Source organism: Leuresthes tenuis, unplaced genomic scaffold, assembly GCF_036924035.1.
Source record: "Leuresthes tenuis unplaced genomic scaffold, fLeuTen1.0.hap1 SCAF_23, whole genome shotgun sequence".
NCBI lineage: Eukaryota > Metazoa > Chordata > Actinopteri > Atheriniformes > Atherinopsidae > Leuresthes > Leuresthes tenuis.
This window is the reverse complement of record NW_027325377.1, coordinates 2,127,848-2,147,409: the sequence shown is the minus strand read 5'-3', so window position 1 is coordinate 2,147,409 and position 19,562 is coordinate 2,127,848. Positions and strand designations below refer to the sequence as shown.

The following is a 19,562-nucleotide window of genomic DNA, read 5'->3' as shown; positions in this document are numbered from 1 at the left end:
TTTGTGGTCGTTTTGTCTCTTGTGGTTATTTTGTGTCTCTTTGTGGTAATTTTGTGTCTCTCTGTGTTTGTTTTGTCTCTCTTTGTAGTCGTTTTGTTTTTCTTTGTGGTTGTTTTGTGTCTCTGTGGTCGTTCTGTGTCTCTTCCTGGTAATGTTTTGCCTCTTTGTGGTCGTTTTGTGTCTCTTTGTGATCGTTTTGTGTCTCTTTGTAGTTGTTGTGTCTCTTTGTGGTAGTTTTGTGTCTCTTTGTGGTTGTTTTGTGTCTCTGTGGTCGTTTTATGTCTCTTTCTGGTAATTTTTTGTCTCTTTGTGGTCGTTTTGTGTCTCTTTGTGGTAGTTTTATGTCTCTTTGTCGTTGTTTTGTGTCTCTTTGTTATCGTTTTGTGTCTCTTTGTAGTTGTTGTGTCTCTTTCTGGTAATTTTGTGTCTCTTTGTGGTAGTTTTGTCTCTCTTTGTGGTAATTTTGTATCTCTGTGGTCGTTTTGTGTCTCTTTGTGGTCGTTTTGTCTCTTGTGGTTATTTTTTGTCTCTTTGTGGTAATTTTGTGTCTCTCTGTGTTTGTTTTGTCTCTCTTTGTAGTCGTTTTGTTTTTCTTTGTGGTTGTTTTGTGTCTCTGTGGTCGTTCTGTGTCTCTTTCTGGTAATGTTTTGCCTCTTTGTGGTCGTTTTGTGTCTCTTTGTGATCGTTTTGTGTCTCTTTGTAGTTGTTGTGTCTCTGTGGTCGTTTTGTGTCTCTTTGTAGTTGTTTTGTGTCTCTGGATGTTTTGTGCCTCTCTGTGGTTGTTTTGTGTCTCTTTCTGATAATTTTGTGTCTCTTTGTGGTAGTTTTGTCTCGGTTTGTGGTCATTTTGTGTCTCTGTGGTCGTTTTGTGTCTCTTTGTGGTTGTTTTGTGTCTCTGGATGTTTTGTCTCTCTTTGTGGTCATTTTATGTCTGTGGTCGTTTTGTGTCTCTTTGTGGTTGTTTTGTGTCTCTGGATGTTTTATGTCTCTCTGTGCTTGTTTTGTCTCTCTTTGTGGTTGTTTTGTGTCTCTCTGTGCTGGTTTTGTGTCTCTGTGGTCGTTTTGTGTCTCTCTGTGGTTGTTTTGTGTATCTGTGGTCGTTTTGTGTCTCTCTGTGGTTGTTTTGTGTCTTTTTGTGGTCATTTTGTGTCTCTTTGTGGTCGTTTTGTTTATCTGAATGTTTTGTGTCTTTCACCATTTTTATGACTTATGTGGCGCTGTGGCTTAGTTGGTCAAAGTGCCTGTCTAGTAAACAGGAGATCCTGGGTTCAAATCCCAGCAGTGCCTGTGGTCCTGTTAAGCTAACGATGACTTAGCATTTAAAACAGCTCATTATCAGGGTTCTACTGAACTGCTGAAAATGCCTTCCTCATGAACAGGAGGATCTGAGTTCAAAACCCAAAAGAATCTGCAAGATATGAGGAAGTTTTGCACCAATTGGAGGCACTTCTACTCATGGCTTTAACTATTCTTGAGCTACAGAGTTAGTTTTGGGAGAGTCTCTGGAGCTCGCTTCCTGGAGTGCATCCAGTTCAGGACGAAGTGAATCCAGTTCCTGATCTTTATTCTTTCATTATTCTTCTGACTTATGTGGTGCTGTGGCTTAGTTGGTCAAAGTGCCTGTCTAGTAAACAGGAGATCCTGGGTTCAAATCCCAGCAGTGCCTGTAGTCCTGTTAAGCTAACTATGACTTAGCATATAATTATTAGGTTTCTACTTTACATGGGTTCTCTTAATTAAATGATGAACATCATGATTATTATCAGTCTGTTCTTTGGTCAGACTTGATAAAAATGTTTTTAGAAATCAGAATTAGTTTTGGGATGTTTTGTGTCTCTTTGTGGTCGTTTTGTGTCTCTGGATGTTTTGTGTCTCTTTCTGCTTGTAATGTGTCTCTCTGTGGTCGTTTTGCGTCTCTTTGTGGTCATTTTGTGTCTCTGGATGTTTTGTGTCTCTCTGTGGTTGTTTTGTGTCTCTTTGTGGTAATTTTGTGTCTCTTTGTGGTAGTTTCGTCTCTCTTTGTGGTAATTTTGTATCTCTGTGGTCGTTTTGTGTCTCTTTGTGGTTGTTTTGTGTCTCTGGATGTTTTGTGTCTCTTTGTGGTCGTTATGTGTCTCTGGATGTTTTGTGTCTCTTTGTGGTAATTTTGTGTCTCTTTGTGGTAGTTTTGTCTCTCTTTGTGGTAATTTTGTATCTCTGTGGTCGTTTTGTGTCTCTTTGTTGTCGTTTTGTCTCTTGTGGTTATTTTGTGTCTCTTTGTGGTAATTTTGTGTCTCTCTGTGTTTGTTTTGTCTCTCTTTGTAGTCGTTTTGTTTTTCTTTGTGGTTGTTTTGTGTCTCTGTGGTCGTTCTGTGTCTCTTCCTGGTAATGTTTTGCCTCTTTGTGGTCGTTTTGTGTCTCTTTGTGATCGTTTTGTGTCTCTTTGTAGTTGTTGTGTCTCTTTGTGGTAGTTTTGTGTCTCTTTGTGGTTGTTTTGTGTCTCTGTGGTCGTTTTATGTCTCTTTCTGGTAATTTTTTGTCTCTTTGTGGTCGTTTTGTGTCTCTTTGTGGTAGTTTTATGTCTCTTTGTCGTTGTTTTGTGTCTCTTTGTTATCGTTTTGTGTCTCTTTGTAGTTGTTGTGTCTCTTTCTGGTAATTTTGTGTCTCTTTGTGGTAGTTTTGTCTCTCTTTGTGGTAATTTTGTATCTCTGTGGTCGTTTTGTGTCTCTTTGTGGTCGTTTTGTCTCTTGTGGTTATTTTTTGTCTCTTTGTGGTAATTTTGTGTCTCTCTGTGTTTGTTTTGTCTCTCTTTGTAGTCGTTTTGTTTTTCTTTGTGGTTGTTTTGTGTCTCTGTGGTCGTTCTGTGTCTCTTTCTGGTAATGTTTTGCCTCTTTGTGGTCGTTTTGTGTCTCTTTGTGATCGTTTTGTGTCTCTTTGTAGTTGTTGTGTCTCTGTGGTCGTTTTGTGTCTCTTTGTAGTTGTTTTGTGTCTCTGGATGTTTTGTGCCTCTCTGTGGTTGTTTTGTGTCTCTTTCTGATAATTTTGTGTCTCTTTGTGGTAGTTTTGTCTCGGTTTGTGGTCATTTTGTGTCTCTGTGGTCGTTTTGTGTCTCTTTGTGGTTGTTTTGTGTCTCTGGATGTTTTGTCTCTCTTTGTGGTCATTTTATGTCTGTGGTCGTTTTGTGTCTCTTTGTGGTTGTTTTGTGTCTCTGGATGTTTTATGTCTCTCTGTGCTTGTTTTGTCTCTCTTTGTGGTTGTTTTGTGTCTCTCTGTGCTGGTTTTGTGTCTCTGTGGTCGTTTTGTGTCTCTCTGTGGTTGTTTTGTGTATCTGTGGTAATTTTGTGTCTCTTTGTGGTAGTTTTGTCTCTCTTTGTGGTAATTTTGTATCTCTGTGGTCGTTTTGTGTCTCTTTGTGGTCGTTTTGTCTCTTGTGGTTATTTTGTGTCTCTTTGTGGTAATTTTGTGTCTCTCTGTGTTTGTTTTGTCTCTCTTTGTAGTCGTTTTGTTTTTCTTTGTGGTTGTTTTGTGTCTCTGTGGTCGTTCTGTGTCTCTTCCTGGTAATGTTTTGCCTCTTTGTGGTCGTTTTGTGTCTCTTTGTGATCGTTTTGTGTCTCTTTGTAGTTGTTGTGTCTCTTTGTGGTAGTTTTGTGTCTCTTTGTGGTTGTTTTGTGTCTCTGTGGTCGTTTTATGTCTCTTTCTGGTAATTTTTTGTCTCTTTGTGGTCGTTTTGTGTCTCTTTGTGGTAGTTTTATGTCTCTTTGTCGTTGTTTTGTGTCTCTTTGTTATCGTTTTGTGTCTCTTTGTAGTTGTTGTGTCTCTTTCTGGTAATTTTGTGTCTCTTTGTGGTAGTTTTGTCTCTCTTTGTGGTAATTTTGTATCTCTGTGGTCGTTTTGTGTCTCTTTGTGGTCGTTTTGTCTCTTGTGGTTATTTTTTGTCTCTTTGTGGTAATTTTGTGTCTCTCTGTGTTTGTTTTGTCTCTCTTTGTAGTCGTTTTGTTTTTCTTTGTGGTTGTTTTGTGTCTCTGTGGTCGTTCTGTGTCTCTTTCTGGTAATGTTTTGCCTCTTTGTGGTCGTTTTGTGTCTCTTTGTGATCGTTTTGTGTCTCTTTGTAGTTGTTGTGTCTCTGTGGTCGTTTTGTGTCTCTTTGTAGTTGTTTTGTGTCTCTGGATGTTTTGTGCCTCTCTGTGGTTGTTTTGTGTCTCTTTCTGATAATTTTGTGTCTCTTTGTGGTAGTTTTGTCTCGGTTTGTGGTCATTTTGTGTCTCTGTGGTCGTTTTGTGTCTCTTTGTGGTTGTTTTGTGTCTCTGGATGTTTTGTCTCTCTTTGTGGTCATTTTATGTCTGTGGTCGTTTTGTGTCTCTTTGTGGTTGTTTTGTGTCTCTGGATGTTTTATGTCTCTCTGTGCTTGTTTTGTCTCTCTTTGTGGTTGTTTTGTGTCTCTCTGTGCTGGTTTTGTGTCTCTGTGGTCGTTTTGTGTCTCTCTGTGGTTGTTTTGTGTATCTGTGGTCGTTTTGTGTCTCTCTGTGGTTGTTTTGTGTCTTTTTGTGGTCATTTTGTGTCTCTTTGTGGTCGTTTTGTTTATCTGAATGTTTTGTGTCTTTCACCATTTTTATGACTTATGTGGCGCTGTGGCTTAGTTGGTCAAAGTGCCTGTCTAGTAAACAGGAGATCCTGGGTTCAAATCCCAGCAGTGCCTGTGGTCCTGTTAAGCTAACGATGACTTAGCATTTAAAACAGCTCATTATCAGGGTTCTACTGAACTGCTGAAAATGCCTTCCTCATGAACAGGAGGATCTGAGTTCAAAACCCAAAAGAATCTGCAACATATGAGGAAGTTTTGCACCAATTGGAGGCACTTCTACTCATGGCTTTAACTATTCTTGAGCTACAGAGTTAGTTTTGGGAGAGTCTCTGGAGCTCGCTTCCTGGAGTGCATCCAGTTCAGGACGAAGTGAATCCAGTTCCTGATCTTTATTCTTTCATTATTCTTCTGACTTATGTGGTGCTGTGGCTTAGTTGGTCAAAGTGCCTGTCTAGTAAACAGGAGATCCTGGGTTCAAATCCCAGCAGTGCCTGTAGTCCTGTTAAGCTAACTATGACTTAGCATATAATTATTAGGTTTCTACTTTACATGGGTTCTCTTAATTAAATGATGAACATCATGATTATTATCAGTCTGTTCTTTGGTCAGACTTGATAAAAATGTTTTTAGAAATCAGAATTAGTTTTGGGATGTTTTGTGTCTCTTTGTGGTCGTTTTGTGTCTCTGGATGTTTTGTGTCTCTTTCTGCTTGTAATGTGTCTCTCTGTGGTCGTTTTGCGTCTCTTTGTGGTCATTTTGTGTCTCTTTGTGGTAATTTTGTGTCTCTTTGTGGTAGTTTCGTCTCTCTTTGTGGTAATTTTGTATCTCTGTGGTCGTTTTGTGTCTCTTTGTGGTTGTTTTGTGTCTCTGGATGTTTTGTGTCTCTTTGTGGTCGTTATGTGTCTCTGGATGTTTTGTGTCTCTTTGTGGTAATTTTGTGTCTCTTTGTGGTAGTTTTGTCTCTCTTTGTGGTAATTTTGTATCTCTGTGGTCGTTTTGTGTCTCTTTGTGGTCGTTTTGTCTCTTGTGGTTATTTTGTGTCTCTTTGTGGTAATTTTGTGTCTCTCTGTGTTTGTTTTGTCTCTCTTTGTAGTCGTTTTGTTTTTCTTTGTGGTTGTTTTGTGTCTCTGTGGTCGTTTTGTGTCTCTCTCTGGTCATCTTGTGTCTCTTTGTGGTCGTTTTGTGTATCTGAATGTTTTGTGTCTTTCATCATTTTCATGACTTATGTGGCGCTGTGGCTTAGTTGGTCAAAGTGCCTGTCTTGTAAACAGGAGATCTTGGGTTCAAATCCCAGCAGTGCCTGTGGTCCTTTTAAGCTAACTATGGTGGTTGTTTTGTGTCTCTTAGTAGTTGTTTTGTGTCTCTGTGGTTGTTTTGTGTCTCTTTCTGGTAATTTTTTGTCTCTTTGTGGTCGTTTTGTGTCTCTTTGTGGTAGTTTAATGTCTCTCTGTGGTTTTTTTGTGTCTCTTTGTTATCGTTTTGTGTCTCTTTGTGGTCGTTTTGTCTCTTGTGGTCATTTTGTGTCTCTTTGTGGTCGTTTTGTGTCTCTGGATATTTTGTTTCTCTTTCTGGTAATTTTGTGTCTCTCTGTGGTTGTTTTGTGTCTCTGTGGTCGTTTAGTGTCTCTCTGTCGTCATTTTGTGTCTCTTTGTGGTCGTTTTGTGTATCTGGATGTTTTGTGTCTCTTTGTGGTAGTTTTGTCTCTCTTTGTGGTCATTTTGTGTCTCTCTGTGGTTGTTTTGTGTCTGTCTGTGGATGTTTTGTGTCTCTGTGGTTGTTTTGTGTCTCTGTGGTCGTTTTATGTCTCTTTCTGGTAATTTTTTGTCTCTCTGTGGTCGTTTTATGTCTCTTTCTGGTAATTTTTTGTCTCTTTGTGGTCGTTTTGTGTCTCTTTGTGGTAGTTTTATGTCTCTTTGTCGTTGTTCTGTGTCTCTTTGTTATCGTTTTGTGTCTCTTTGTAGTTGTTGTGTCTCTTTGTGGTAATTTTGTGTCTCTTTGTGGTAGTTTTGTTTCTCTTTGTGGTAATTTTGTATCTCTGTGGTCGTTTTGTGTCTCTTTGTGGTCGTTTTATGTCTCTTTCTGGTAATTTTTTGTCTCTTTGTGGTCGTTTTGTGTCTCTTTGTGGTAGTTTTATGTCTCTTTGTCGTTGTTTTGTGTCTCTTTGTTATCGTTTTGTGTCTCTTTGTAGTTGTTGTGTCTCTTTCTGGTAATTTTGTGTCTCTTTGTGGTAGTTTTGTCTGTCTTTGTGGTAATTTTGTATCTCTGTGGTCGTTTTGTGTCTCTTTGTGGTCGTTTTGTCTCTTGTGGTTATTTTTTGTCTCTTTGTGGTAATTTTGTGTCTCTCTGTGTTTGTTTTGTCTCTCTTTGTAGTCGTTTTGTTTTTCTTTGTGGTTGTTTTGTGTCTCTGTGGTCGTTCTGTGTCTCTTTCTGGTAATGTTTTGCCTCTTTGTGGTCGTTTTGTGTCTCTTTGTGGTAGTTTTATGTGTCTTTGTGGTTGTTTTGTGTCTCTTTGTGATCGTTTTGTGTCTCTTTGTAGTTGTTGTGTCTCTTTGTGGTAGTTTTGTGTCTCTTTGTGGTCGTTTTGTTTATCTGAATGTTTTGTGTCTTTCACCATTTTTATGACTTATGTGGCGCTGTGGCTTAGTTGGTCAAAGTGCCTGTCTAGTAAACAGGAGATCCTGGGTTCAAATCCCAGCAGTGCCTGTGGTCCTGTTAAGCTAACGATGACTTAGCATTTAAAACAGCTCATTATCAGGGTTCTACTGAACTGCTGAAAATGCCTTCCTCATGAACAGGAGGATCTGAGTTCAAAACCCAAAAGAATCTGCAACATATGAGGAAGTTTTGCACCAATTGGAGGCACTTCTACTCATGGCTTTAACTATTCTTGAGCTACAGAGTTAGTTTTGGGAGAGTCTCTGGAGCTCGCTTCCTGGAGTGCATCCAGTTCAGGACGAAGTGAATCCAGTTCCTGATCTTTATTCTTTCATTATTCTTCTGACTTATGTGGTGCTGTGGCTTAGTTGGTCAAAGTGCCTGTCTAGTAAACAGGAGATCCTGGGTTCAAATCCCAGCAGTGCCTGTAGTCCTGTTAAGCTAACTATGACTTAGCATATAATTATTAGGTTTCTACTTTACATGGGTTCTCTTAATTAAATGATGAACATCATGATTATTATCAGTCTGTTCTTTGGTCAGACTTGATAAAAATGTTTTTAGAAATCAGAATTAGTTTTGGGATGTTTTGTGTCTCTTTGTGGTCGTTTTGTGTCTCTGGATGTTTTGTGTCTCTTTCTGCTTGTAATGTGTCTCTCTGTGGTCGTTTTGCGTCTCTTTGTGGTCATTTTGTGTCTCTGGATGTTTTGTGTCTCTCTGTGGTTGTTTTGTGTCTCTTTGTGGTAATTTTGTGTCTCTTTGTGGTAGTTTCGTCTCTCTTTGTGGTAATTTTGTATCTCTGTGGTCGTTTTGTGTCTCTTTGTGGTTGTTTTGTGTCTCTGGATGTTTTGTGTCTCTTTGTGGTCGTTATGTGTCTCTGGATGTTTTGTGTCTCTTTGTGGTAATTTTGTGTCTCTTTGTGGTAGTTTTGTCTCTCTTTGTGGTAATTTTGTATCTCTGTGGTCGTTTTGTGTCTCTTTGTGGTCGTTTTGTCTCTTGTGGTTATTTTGTGTCTCTTTGTGGTAATTTTGTGTCTCTCTGTGTTTGTTTTGTCTCTCTTTGTAGTCGTTTTGTTTTTCTTTGTGGTTGTTTTGTGTCTCTGTGGTCGTTTTGTGTCTCTCTCTGGTCATCTTGTGTCTCTTTGTGGTCGTTTTGTGTATCTGAATGTTTTGTGTCTTTCATCATTTTCATGACTTATGTGGCGCTGTGGCTTAGTTGGTCAAAGTGCCTGTCTTGTAAACAGGAGATCCTGGGTTCAAATCCCAGCAGTGCCTGTGATCCTTTTAAGCTAACTATGGTGGTTGTTTTGTGTCTCTTAGTAGTTGTTTTGTGTCTCTGTGGTTGTTTTGTGTCTCTTTCTGGTAATTTTTTGTCTCTTTGTGGTCGTTTTGTGTCTCTTTGTGGTAGTTTAATGTCTCTCTGTGGTTTTTTTGTGTCTCTTTGTTATCGTTTTGTGTCTCTTTGTAGTTGTTGTGTCTCTTTGTGGTTGTTTTGTGTCTCTGGATGTTTTGTGTCTCTTTGTGGTCGTTTTGTCTCTTGTGGTCATTTTGTGTCTCTTTGTGGTCGTTTTGTGTCTCTGGATATTTTGTTTCTCTTTCTGGTAATTTTGTGTCTCTCTGTGGTTGTTTTGTGTCTCTGTGGTCGTTTAGTGTCTCTCTGTCGTCATTTTGTGTCTCTTTGTGGTCGTTTTGTGTATCTGGATGTTTTGTGTCTCTTTGTGGTAGTTTTGTCTCTCTTTGTGGTCATTTTGTGTCTCTCTGTGGTTGTTTTGTGTCTGTCTGTGGATGTTTTGTGTCTCTGTGGTCGTTTTATGTCTCTTTCTGGTAATTTTTTGTCTCTCTGTGGTCGTTTTATGTCTCTTTCTGGTAATTTTTTGTCTCTTTGTGGTCGTTTTGTGTCTCTTTGTGGTAGTTTTATGTCTCTTTGTCGTTGTTTTGTGTCTCTTTGTTATCGTTTTGTGTCTCTTTGTAGTTGTTGTGTCTCTTTGTGGTAATTTTGTGTCTCTTTGTGGTAGTTTTGTTTCTCTTTGTGGTAATTTTGTATCTCTGTGGTCGTTTTGTGTCTCTTTGTGGTCGTTTTATGTCTCTTTCTGGTAATTTTTTGTCTCTTTGTGGTAGTTTTATGTCTCTTTGTCGTTGTTTTGTGTCTCTTTGTTATCGTTTTGTGTCTCTTTGTAGTTGTTGTGTCTCTTTCTGGTAATTTTGTGTCTCTTTGTGGTAGTTTTGTCTGTCTTTGTGGTAATTTTGTATCTCTGTGGTCGTTTTGTGTCTCTTTGTGGTCGTTTTGTCTCTTGTGGTTATTTTTTGTCTCTTTGTGGTAATTTTGTGTCTCTCTGTGTTTGTTTTGTCTCTCTTTGTAGTCGTTTTGTTTTTCTTTGTGGTTGTTTTGTGTCTCTTTGTGGTCGTTCTGTGTCTCTTTCTGGTAATGTTTTGCCTCTTTGTGGTTGTTTTGTGTCTCTTTGTGGTAGTTTAATGTCTCTCTGTGGTTTTTTTGTGTCTCTTTGTTATCGTTTTGTGTCTCTTTGTAGTTGTTGTGTCTCTTTGTGGTTGTTTTGTGTCTCTGGATGTTTTGTGTCTCTTTGTGGTCGTTTTGTCTCTTGTGGTCATTTTGTGTCTCTTTGTGGTCGTTTTGTGTCTCTGGATATTTTGTTTCTCTTTCTGGTAATTTTGTGTCTCTCTGTGGTTGTTTTGTGTCTCTGTGGTCGTTTAGTGTCTCTCTGTCGTCATTTTGTGTCTCTTTGTGGTCGTTTTGTGTATCTGGATGTTTTGTGTCTCTTTGTGGTAGTTTTGTCTCTCTTTGTGGTCATTTTGTGTCTCTCTGTGGTTGTTTTGTGTCTGTCTGTGGATGTTTTGTGTCTCTGTGGTCGTTTTATGTCTCTTTCTGGTAATTTTTTGTCTCTCTGTGGTCGTTTTATGTCTCTTTCTGGTAATTTTTTGTCTCTTTGTGGTCGTTTTGTGTCTCTTTGTGGTAGTTTTATGTCTCTTTGTCGTTGTTTTGTGTCTCTTTGTTATCGTTTTGTGTCTCTTTGTAGTTGTTGTGTCTCTTTGTGGTAATTTTGTGTCTCTTTGTGGTAGTTTTGTTTCTCTTTGTGGTAATTTTATGTCTCTTTCTGGTAATTTTTTGTCTCTTTGTGGTCGTTTTGTGTCTCTTTGTGGTAGTTTTATGTCTCTTTGTCGTTGTTTTGTGTCTCTTTGTTATCGTTTTGTGTCTCTTTGTAGTTGTTGTGTCTCTTTCTGGTAATTTTGTGTCTCTTTGTGGTAGTTTTGTCTGTCTTTGTGGTAATTTTGTATCTCTGTGGTCGTTTTGTGTCTCTTTGTGGTCGTTTTGTCTCTTGTGGTTATTTTTTGTCTCTTTGTGGTAATTTTGTGTCTCTCTGTGTTTGTTTTGTCTCTCTTTGTAGTCGTTTTGTTTTTCTTTGTGGTTGTTTTGTGTCTCTGTGGTCGTTCTGTGTCTCTTTCTGGTAATGTTTTGCCTCTTTGTGGTCGTTTTGTGTCTCTTTGTGGTAGTTTTATGTGTCTTTGTGGTTGTTTTGTGTCTCTTTGTGATCGTTTTGTGTCTCTTTGTAGTTGTTGTGTCTCTTTGTGGTAGTTTTGTGTCTCTTTGTGGTCGTTTTGTTTATCTGAATGTTTTGTGTCTTTCACCATTTTTATGACTTATGTGGCGCTGTGGCTTAGTTGGTCAAAGTGCCTGTCTAGTAAACAGGAGATCCTGGGTTCAAATCCCAGCAGTGCCTGTGGTCCTGTTAAGCTAACGATGACTTAGCATTTAAAACAGCTCATTATCAGGGTTCTACTGAACTGCTGAAAATGCCTTCCTCATGAACAGGAGGATCTGAGTTCAAAACCCAAAAGAATCTGCAAGATATGAGGAAGTTTTGCACCAATTGGAGGCACTTCTACTCATGGCTTTAACTATTCTTGAGCTACAGAGTTAGTTTTGGGAGAGTCTCTGGAGCTCGCTTCCTGGAGTGCATCCAGTTCAGGACGAAGTGAATCCAGTTCCTGATCTTTATTCTTTCATTATTCTTCTGACTTATGTGGTGCTGTGGCTTAGTTGGTCAAAGTGCCTGTCTAGTAAACAGGAGATCCTGGGTTCAAATCCCAGCAGTGCCTGTGGTCCTGTTAAGCTAACTATGACTTAGCATATAATTATTAGGTTTCTACTTTACATGGGTTCTCTTAATTAAATGATGAACATCATGATTATTATCAGTCTGTTCTTTGGTCAGACTTGATAAAAATGTTTTTAGAAATCAGAATTAGTTTTGGGATGTTTTGTGTCTCTTTGTGGTCGTTTTGTGTCTCTGGATGTTTTGTGTCTCTTTCTGCTTGTAATGTGTCTCTCTGTGGTCGTTTTGCGTCTCTTTGTGGTCATTTTGTGTCTCTGGATGTTTTGTGTCTCTCTGTGGTTGTTTTGTGTCTCTTTGTGGTAATTTTGTGTCTCTTTGTGGTAGTTTCGTCTCTCTTTGTGGTAATTTTGTATCTCTGTGGTCGTTTTGTGTCTCTTTGTGGTTGTTTTGTGTCTCTGGATGTTTTGTGTCTCTTTGTGGTCGTTATGTGTCTCTGGATGTTTTGTGTCTCTTTGTGGTAATTTTGTGTCTCTTTGTGGTAGTTTTGTCTCTCTTTGTGGTAATTTTGTATCTCTGTGGTCGTTTTGTGTCTCTTTGTGGTCGTTTTGTCTCTTGTGGTTATTTTGTGTCTCTTTGTGGTAATTTTGTGTCTCTCTGTGTTTGTTTTGTCTCTCTTTGTAGTCGTTTTGTTTTTCTTTGTGGTTGTTTTGTGTCTCTGTGGTCGTTTTGTGTCTCTCTCTGGTCATCTTGTGTCTCTTTGTGGTCGTTTTGTGTATCTGAATGTTTTGTGTCTTTCATCATTTTCATGACTTATGTGGCGCTGTGGCTTAGTTGGTCAAAGTGCCTGTCTTGTAAACAGGAGATCCTGGGTTCAAATCCCAGCAGTGCCTGTGGTCCTTTTAAGCTAACTATGGTGGTTGTTTTGTGTCTCTGTGGTTGTTTTGTGTCTCTTTCTGGTAATTTTTTGTCTCTTTGTGGTCGTTTTGTGTCTCTTTGTGGTAGTTTAATGTCTCTCTGTGGTTTTTTTGTGTCTCTTTGTTATCGTTTTGTGTCTCTTTGTAGTTGTTGTGTCTCTTTGTGGTTGTTTTGTGTCTCTAGATGTTTTGTGTCTCTTTGTGGTCGTTTTGTCTCTTGTGGTCATTTTGTGTCTCTTTGTGGTCGTTTTGTGTCTCTGGATATTTTGTTTCTCTTTCTGGTAATTTTGTGTCTCTCTGTGGTTGTTTTGTGTCTCTGTGGTCGTTTAGTGTCTCTCTGTCGTCATTTTGTGTCTCTTTGTGGTCGTTTTGTGTATCTGGATGTTTTGTGTCTCTTTGTGGTAGTTTTGTCTCTCTTTGTGGTCATTTTGTGTCTCTCTGTGGTTGTTTTGTGTCTGTCTGTGGATGTTTTGTGTCTCTGTGGTTGTTTTGTGTCTCTGTGGTCGTTTTATGTCTCTTTCTGGTAATTTTTTGTCTCTCTGTGGTCGTTTTATGTCTCTTTCTGGTAATTTTTTGTCTCTTTGTGGTCGTTTTGTGTCTCTTTGTGGTAGTTTTATGTCTCTTTGTCGTTGTTTTGTGTCTCTTTGTTATCGTTTTGTGTCTCTTTGTAGTTGTTGTGTCTCTTTGTGGTAATTTTGTGTCTCTTTGTGGTAGTTTTGTTTCTCTTTGTGGTAATTTTGTATCTCTGTGGTCGTTTTGTGTCTCTTTGTGGTCGTTTTATGTCTCTTTCTGGTAATTTTTTGTCTCTTTGTGGTCGTTTTGTGTCTCTTTGTGGTAGTTTTATGTCTCTTTGTCGTTGTTTTGTGTCTCTTTGTTATCGTTTTGTGTCTCTTTGTAGTTGTTGTGTCTCTTTCTGGTAATTTTGTGTCTCTTTGTGGTAGTTTTGTCTGTCTTTGTGGTAATTTTGTATCTCTGTGGTCGTTTTGTGTCTCTTTGTGGTCGTTTTGTCTCTTGTGGTTATTTTTTGTCTCTTTGTGGTAATTTTGTGTCTCTCTGTGTTTGTTTTGTCTCTCTTTGTAGTCGTTTTGTTTTTCTTTGTGGTTGTTTTGTGTCTCTGTGGTCGTTCTGTGTCTCTTTCTGGTAATGTTTTGCCTCTTTGTGGTCGTTTTGTATCTCTTTGTGGTAGTTTTATGTGTCTTTGTGGTTGTTTTGTGTCTCTTTGTGATCGTTTTGTGTCTCTTTGTAGTTGTTGTGTCTCTTTGTGGTAGTTTTGTGTCTCTTTGTGGTCGTTTTGTTTATCTGAATGTTTTGTGTCTTTCACCATTTTTATGACTTATGTGGCGCTGTGGCTTAGTTGGTCAAAGTGCCTGTCTAGTAAACAGGAGATCCTGGGTTCAAATCCCAGCAGTGCCTGTGGTCCTGTTAAGCTAACGATGACTTAGCATTTAAAACAGCTCATTATCAGGGTTCTACTGAACTGCTGAAAATGCCTTCCTCATGAACAGGAGGATCTGAGTTCAAAACCCAAAAGAATCTGCAAGATATGAGGAAGTTTTGCACCAATTGGAGGCACTTCTACTCATGGCTTTAACTATTCTTGAGCTACAGAGTTAGTTTTGGGAGAGTCTCTGGAGCTCGCTTCCTGGAGTGCATCCAGTTCAGGACGAAGTGAATCCAGTTCCTGATCTTTATTCTTTCACCATTTTTATGACTTATGTGGCGCTGTGGCTTAGTTGGTCAAAGTGCCTGTCTAGTAAACAGGAGATCCTGGGTTCAAATCCCAGCAGTGCCTGTGGTCCTGTTAAGCTAACGATGACTTAGCATTTAAAACAGCTCATTATCAGGGTTCTACTGAACTGCTGAAAATGCCTTCCTCATGAACAGGAGGATCTGAGTTCAAAACCCAAAAGAATCTGCAAGATATGAGGAAGTTTTGCACCAATTGGAGGCACTTCTACTCATGGCTTTAACTATTCTTGAGCTACAGAGTTAGTTTTGGGAGAGTCTCTGGAGCTCGCTTCCTGGAGTGCATCCAGTTCAGGACGAAGTGAATCCAGTTCCTGATCTTTATTCTTTCATTATTCTTCTGACTTATGTGGTGCTGTGGCTTAGTTGGTCAAAGTGCCTGTCTAGTAAACAGGAGATCCTGGGTTCAAATCCCAGAAGTGCCTGTAGTCCTGTTAAGCTAACTATGACTTAGCATATAATTATTAGGTTTCTACTTTACATGGGTTCTCTTAATTAAATGATGAACATCATGATTATTATCAGTCTGTTCTTTGGTCAGACTTGATAAAAATGTTTTTAGAAATCAGAATTAGTTTTGGGATGTTTTGTGTCTCTTTGTGGTCGTTTTGTGTCTCTGGATGTTTTGTGTCTCTTTCTGCTTGTAATGTGTCTCTTTGTGGTCATTTTGTGTCTCTGGATGTTTTGTGTCTCTCTGTGGTTGTTTTGTGTCTCTTTGTGGTAATTTTGTGTCTCTTTGTGGTAGTTTCGTCTCTCTTTGTGGTAATTTTGTATCTCTGTGGTCGTTTTGTGTCTCTTTGTGGTTGTTTTGTGTCTCTGGATGTTTTGTGTCTCTTTGTGGTCGTTATGTGTCTCTGGATGTTTTGTGTCTCTTTGTGGTAATTTTGTGTCTCTTTGTGGTAGTTTTGTCTCTCTTTGTGGTAATTTTGTATCTCTGTGGTCGTTTTGTGTCTCTTTGTGGTCGTTTTGTCTCTTGTGGTTATTTTGTGTCTCTTTGTGGTAATTTTGTGTCTCTCTGTGTTTGTTTTGTCTCTCTTTGTAGTCGTTTTGTTTTTCTTTGTGGTTGTTTTGTGTCTCTGTGGTTGTTTTGTGTCTCTCTCTGGTCATCTTGTGTCTCTTTGTGGTCGTTTTGTTTATCTGAATGTTTTGTGTCTTTCATCATTTTCATGACTTATGTGGCGCTGTGGCTTAGTTGGTCAAAGTGCCTGTCTTGTAAACAGGAGATCCTGGGTTCAAATCCCAGCAGTGCCTGTGGTCCTTTTAAGCTAACTATGGTGGTTGTTTTGTGTCTCTGTGGTTGTTTTGTGTCTCTTTCTGGTAATTTTTTGTCTCTTTGTGGTCGTTTTGTGTCTCTTTGTGGTAGTTTAATGTCTCTGTGTGTTTTTTTTTGTGTCTCTTTGCTATCGTTTTGTGTCTCTTTGTAGTTGTTGTGTCTCTTTGTGGTTGTTTTGTGTCTCTGGATGTTTTGTGTCTCTTTGTGGTCGTTTTGTCTCTTGTGGTCATTTTGTGTCTCTTTGTGGTTGTTTTGTGTCTCTGGATATTTTGTTTCTCTTTCTGGTAATTTTGTGTCTCTCTGTGGTTGTTTTGTGTCTCTGTGGTCGTTTAGTGTCTCTCTGTCGTCATTTTGTGTCTCTTTGTGGTCGTTTTGTGTATCTGGATGTTTTGTGTCTCTTTGTGGTAGTTTTGTCTCTCTTTGTGGTCATTTTGTGTCTCTCTGTGGTTGTTTTGTGTCTGTCTGTGGATGTTTTGTGTCTCTGTGGTTGTTTTGTGTCTCTGTGGTCGTTTTATGTCTCTTTCTGGTAATTTTTTGTCTCTCTGTGGTCGTTTTATGTCTCTTTCTGGTAATTTTTTGTCTCTTTGTGGTCGTTTTGTGTCTCTTTGTGGTAGTTTTATGTCTCTTTGTCGTTGTTTTGTGTCTCTTTGTTATCGTTTTGTGTCTCTTTGTAGTTGTTGTGTCTCTTTGTGGTAATTTTGTATCTCTTTGTGGTAGTTTTGTTTCTCTTTGTGGTAATTTTGTATCTCTGTGGTCGTTTTGTGTCTCTTTGTGGTCGTTTTATGTCTCTTTCTGGTAATTTTTTGTCTCTTTCTGGTCGTTTTGTGTCTCTTTGTGGTAATTTTGTGTCTCTCTGTGTTTGTTTTGTCTCTCTTTGTAGTCGTTTTGTTTTTCTTTGTGGTTGTTTTGTGTCTCTGTGGTCGTTTTGTGTCTCTCTCTGGTCATCTTGTGTCTCTTTGTGGTCGTTTTGTGTATCTGAATGTTTTGTGTCTTTCATCATTTTCATGACTTATGTGGCGCTGTGGCTTAGTTGGTCAAAGTGCCTGTCTTGTAAACAGGAGATCCTGGGTTCAAATCCCAGCAGTGCCTGTGGTCCTTTTAAGCTAACTATGGTGGTTGTTTTGTGTCTCTTAGTAGTTGTTTTGTGTCTCTGTGGTTGTTTTGTGTCTCTTTCTGGTAATTTTTTGTCTCTTTGTGGTCGTTTTGTGTCTCTTTGTGGTAGTTTAATGTCTCTCTGTGGTTTTTTTGTGTCTCTTTGTTATCGTTTTGTGTCTCTTTGTAGTTGTTGTGTCTCTTTGTGGTTGTTTTGTGTCTCTGGATGTTTTGTGTCTCTTTGTGGTCGTTTTGTCTCTTGTGGTCATTTTGTGTCTCTTTGTGGTCGTTTTGTGTCTCTGGATATTTTGTTTCTCTTTCTGGTAATTTTGTGTCTCTCTGTGGTTGTTTTGTGTCTCTGTGGTCGTTTAGTGTCTCTCTGTCGTCATTTTGTGTCTCTTTGTGGTCGTTTTGTGTATCTGGATGTTTTGTGTCTCTTTGTGGTAGTTTTGTCTCTCTTTGTGGTCATTTTGTGTCTCTCTGTGGTTGTTTTGTGTCTGTCTGTGGATGTTTTGTGTCTCTGTGGTTGTTTTGTGTCTCTGTGGTCGTTTTATGTCTCTTTCTGGTAATATTTTGTCTCTCTGTGGTCGTTTTATGTCTCTTTCTGGTAATTTTTTGTCTCTTTGTGGTCGTTTTGTGTCTCTTTGTGGTAGTTTTATGTCTCTTTGTCGTTGTTTTGTGTCTCTTTGTTATCGTTTTGTGTCTCTTTGTAGTTGTTGTGTCTCTTTGTGGTAATTTTGTGTCTCTTTGTGGTAGTTTTGTTTCTCTTTGTGGTAATTTTGTATCTCTGTGGTCGTTTTGTGTCTCTTTGTGGTCGTTTTATGTCTCTTTCTGGTAATTTTTTGTCTCTTTGTGGTCGTTTTGTGTCTCTTTGTGGTAGTTTTATGTCTCTTTGTCGTTGTTTTGTGTCTCTTTGTTATCGTTTTGTGTCTCTTTGTAGTTGTTGTGTCTCTTTCTGGTAATTTTGTGTCTCTTTGTGGTAGTTTTGTCTGTCTTTGTGGTAATTTTGTATCTCTGTGGTCGTTTTGTGTCTCTTTGTGATCGTTTTGTCTCTTGTGGTTATTTTTTGTCTCTTTGTGGTAATTTTGTGTCTCTCTGTGTTTGTTTTGTCTCTCTTTGTAGTCGTTTTGTTTTTCTTTGTGGTTGTTTTGTGTCTCTGTGGTCGTTCTGTGTCTCTTTCTGGTAATGTTTTGCCTCTTTGTGGTCGTTTTGTGTCTCTTTGTGGTAGTTTTATGTGTCTTTGTGGTTGTTTTGTGTCTCTTTGTGATCGTTTTGTGTCTCTTTGTAGTTGTTGTGTCTCTTTGTGGTAGTTTTGTGTCTCTTTGTGGTCGTTTTGTTTATCTGAATGTTTTGTGTCTTTCACCATTTTTATGACTTATGTGGCGCTGTGGCTTAGTTGGTCAAAGTGCCTGTCTAGTAAACAGGAGATCCTGGGTTCAAATCCCAGCAGTGCCTGTGGTCCTGTTAAGCTAACGATGACTTAGCATTTAAAACAGCTCATTATCAGGGTTCTACTGAACTGCTGAAAATGCCTTCCTCATGAACAGGAGGATCTGAGTTCAAAACCCAAAAGAATCTGCAAGATATGAGGAAGTTTTGCACCAATTGGAGGCACTTCTACTCATGGCTTTAACTATTCTTGAGCTACAGAGTTAGTTTTGGGAGAGTCTCTGGAGCTCGCTTCCTGGAGTGCATCCAGTTCAGGACGAAGTGAATCCAGTTCCTGATCTTTATTCTTTCATTATTCTTCTGACTTATGTGGTGCTGTGGCTTAGTTGGTCAAAGTGCCTGTCTAGTAAACAGGAGATCCTGGGTTCAAATCCCAGCAGTGCCTGTAGTCCTGTTAAGCTAACTATGACTTAGCATATAATTATTAGGTTTCTACTTTACATGGGTTCTCTTAATTAAATGATGAACATCATGATTATTATCAGTCTGTTCTTTGGTCAGACTTGATAAAAATGTTTTTAGAAATCAGAATTAGTTTTGGGATGTTTTGTGTCTCTTTGTGGTCGTTTTGTGTCTCTGGATGTTTTGTGTCTCTTTCTGCTTGTAATGTGTCTCTCTGTGGTCGTTTTGCGTCTCTTTGTGGTCATTTTGTGTCTCTGGATGTTTTGTGTCTCTCTGTGGTTGTTTTGTGTCTCTTTGTGGTAATTTTGTGTCTCTTTGTGGTAGTTTCGTCTCTCTTTGTGGTAATTTTGTATCTCTGTGGTCGTTTTGTGTCTCTTTGTGGTTGTTTTGTGTCTCTGGATGTTTTGTGTCTCTTTGTGGTCGTTATGTGTCTCTGGATGTTTTGTGTCTCTTTGTGGTAATTTTGTGTCTCTTTGTGGTAGTTTTGTCTCTCTTTGTGGTAATTTTGTATCTCTGTGGTCGTTTTGTGTCTCTTTGTGGTCGTTTTGTCTCTTGTGGTTATTTTGTGTCTCTTTGTGGTAATTTTGTGTCTCTCTGTGTTTGTTTTGTCTCTCTTTGTAGTCGTTTTGTTTTTCTTTGTGGTTGTTTTGTGTCTCTGTGGTCGTTTTGTGTCTCTCTCTGGTCATCTTGTGTCTCTTTGTGGTCGTTTTGTGTATCTGAATGTTTTGTGTCTTTCATCATTTTCATGACTTATGTGGCGCTGTGGCTTAGTTGGTCAAAGTGCCTGTCTTGTAAACAGGAGATCCTGGGTTCAAATCCCAGCAGTGCCTGTGGTCCTTTTAAGCTAACTATGGTGGTTGTTTTGTGTCTCTGTGGTTGTTTTGTGTCTCTTCCTTGTAATTTTTTGTCTCTTTGTGGTCGTTGTGTGTCTCTTTGTGGTAGTTTAATGTCTCTCTGTGGTTTTTTTGTGTCTCTTTGTTATCGTTTTGTGTCTCTTTGTAGTTGTTGTGTCTCTTTGTGGTTGTTTTGTGTCTCTGGATGTTTTGTGTCTCTTTGTGGTCGTTTTGTCTCTTGTGGTCATTTTGTGTCTCTTTGTGGTTGTTTTGTGTCTCTGGATATTTTGTTTCTCTTTCTGGTAATTTTGTGTCTCTCTGTGGTTGTTTTGTGTCTCTGTGGTCGTTTAGTGTCTCTCTGTCGTCATTTTGTGTCTCTTTGTGGTCGTTTTGTGTATCTGGATGTTTTGTGTCTCTTTGTGGTAGTTTTGTCTCTCTTTGTGGTCATTTTGTGTCTCTCTGTGGTTGTTTTGTTTCTGTCTGTGGTTGTTTTGTGTCTCTGTGGTTGTTTTGTGTCTCTGTGGTCGTTTTATGTCTCTTTCTGGTAATTTTTTGTCTCTTTGTGGTC

General features: G+C 38.9%; 19 non-coding genes across 19 annotated transcripts; all 19 read left to right on the top strand.

Annotated features, from left to right (window-relative positions):
* The first annotated feature begins 1,213 nt into the window (after positions 1–1,213).
* Positions 1,214–1,287, top strand: trnat-agu (transfer RNA threonine (anticodon AGU)). Its single transcript has one exon. It is a non-coding gene; the product is annotated as a tRNA-Thr (tRNA).
* A 305-nt stretch (positions 1,288–1,592) lies between these two features.
* On the top strand, positions 1,593–1,666 carry trnat-agu (transfer RNA threonine (anticodon AGU)). The gene has a single exon. It is a non-coding gene; the product is annotated as a tRNA-Thr (tRNA).
* A 2,935-nt stretch (positions 1,667–4,601) lies between these two features.
* On the top strand, positions 4,602–4,675 carry trnat-agu (transfer RNA threonine (anticodon AGU)). The gene has a single exon. It is a non-coding gene; the product is annotated as a tRNA-Thr (tRNA).
* A 305-nt stretch (positions 4,676–4,980) lies between these two features.
* On the top strand, positions 4,981–5,054 carry trnat-agu (transfer RNA threonine (anticodon AGU)). Its single transcript has one exon. It is a non-coding gene; the product is annotated as a tRNA-Thr (tRNA).
* A 735-nt stretch (positions 5,055–5,789) lies between these two features.
* trnat-ugu (transfer RNA threonine (anticodon UGU)) lies at positions 5,790–5,863 on the top strand. Its single transcript has one exon. It is a non-coding gene; the product is annotated as a tRNA-Thr (tRNA).
* Positions 5,864–7,190: 1,327 nt separating this feature from the next.
* Positions 7,191–7,264, top strand: trnat-agu (transfer RNA threonine (anticodon AGU)). Its single transcript has one exon. It is a non-coding gene; the product is annotated as a tRNA-Thr (tRNA).
* Positions 7,265–7,569: 305 nt separating this feature from the next.
* Positions 7,570–7,643, top strand: trnat-agu (transfer RNA threonine (anticodon AGU)). Its single transcript has one exon. It is a non-coding gene; the product is annotated as a tRNA-Thr (tRNA).
* A 773-nt stretch (positions 7,644–8,416) lies between these two features.
* Positions 8,417–8,490, top strand: trnat-ugu (transfer RNA threonine (anticodon UGU)). The gene has a single exon. It is a non-coding gene; the product is annotated as a tRNA-Thr (tRNA).
* A 2,385-nt stretch (positions 8,491–10,875) lies between these two features.
* Positions 10,876–10,949, top strand: trnat-agu (transfer RNA threonine (anticodon AGU)). Its single transcript has one exon. It is a non-coding gene; the product is annotated as a tRNA-Thr (tRNA).
* A 305-nt stretch (positions 10,950–11,254) lies between these two features.
* On the top strand, positions 11,255–11,328 carry trnat-agu (transfer RNA threonine (anticodon AGU)). The gene has a single exon. It is a non-coding gene; the product is annotated as a tRNA-Thr (tRNA).
* A 773-nt stretch (positions 11,329–12,101) lies between these two features.
* Positions 12,102–12,175, top strand: trnat-ugu (transfer RNA threonine (anticodon UGU)). The gene has a single exon. It is a non-coding gene; the product is annotated as a tRNA-Thr (tRNA).
* A 1,363-nt stretch (positions 12,176–13,538) lies between these two features.
* On the top strand, positions 13,539–13,612 carry trnat-agu (transfer RNA threonine (anticodon AGU)). The gene has a single exon. It is a non-coding gene; the product is annotated as a tRNA-Thr (tRNA).
* Positions 13,613–13,917: 305 nt separating this feature from the next.
* trnat-agu (transfer RNA threonine (anticodon AGU)) lies at positions 13,918–13,991 on the top strand. The gene has a single exon. It is a non-coding gene; the product is annotated as a tRNA-Thr (tRNA).
* Positions 13,992–14,296: 305 nt separating this feature from the next.
* trnat-agu (transfer RNA threonine (anticodon AGU)) lies at positions 14,297–14,370 on the top strand. Its single transcript has one exon. It is a non-coding gene; the product is annotated as a tRNA-Thr (tRNA).
* A 752-nt stretch (positions 14,371–15,122) lies between these two features.
* Positions 15,123–15,196, top strand: trnat-ugu (transfer RNA threonine (anticodon UGU)). Its single transcript has one exon. It is a non-coding gene; the product is annotated as a tRNA-Thr (tRNA).
* A 1,037-nt stretch (positions 15,197–16,233) lies between these two features.
* On the top strand, positions 16,234–16,307 carry trnat-ugu (transfer RNA threonine (anticodon UGU)). The gene has a single exon. It is a non-coding gene; the product is annotated as a tRNA-Thr (tRNA).
* Positions 16,308–17,691: 1,384 nt separating this feature from the next.
* trnat-agu (transfer RNA threonine (anticodon AGU)) lies at positions 17,692–17,765 on the top strand. Its single transcript has one exon. It is a non-coding gene; the product is annotated as a tRNA-Thr (tRNA).
* A 305-nt stretch (positions 17,766–18,070) lies between these two features.
* Positions 18,071–18,144, top strand: trnat-agu (transfer RNA threonine (anticodon AGU)). Its single transcript has one exon. It is a non-coding gene; the product is annotated as a tRNA-Thr (tRNA).
* A 773-nt stretch (positions 18,145–18,917) lies between these two features.
* On the top strand, positions 18,918–18,991 carry trnat-ugu (transfer RNA threonine (anticodon UGU)). Its single transcript has one exon. It is a non-coding gene; the product is annotated as a tRNA-Thr (tRNA).
* The last annotated feature ends 571 nt before the right edge of the window (positions 18,992–19,562 follow it).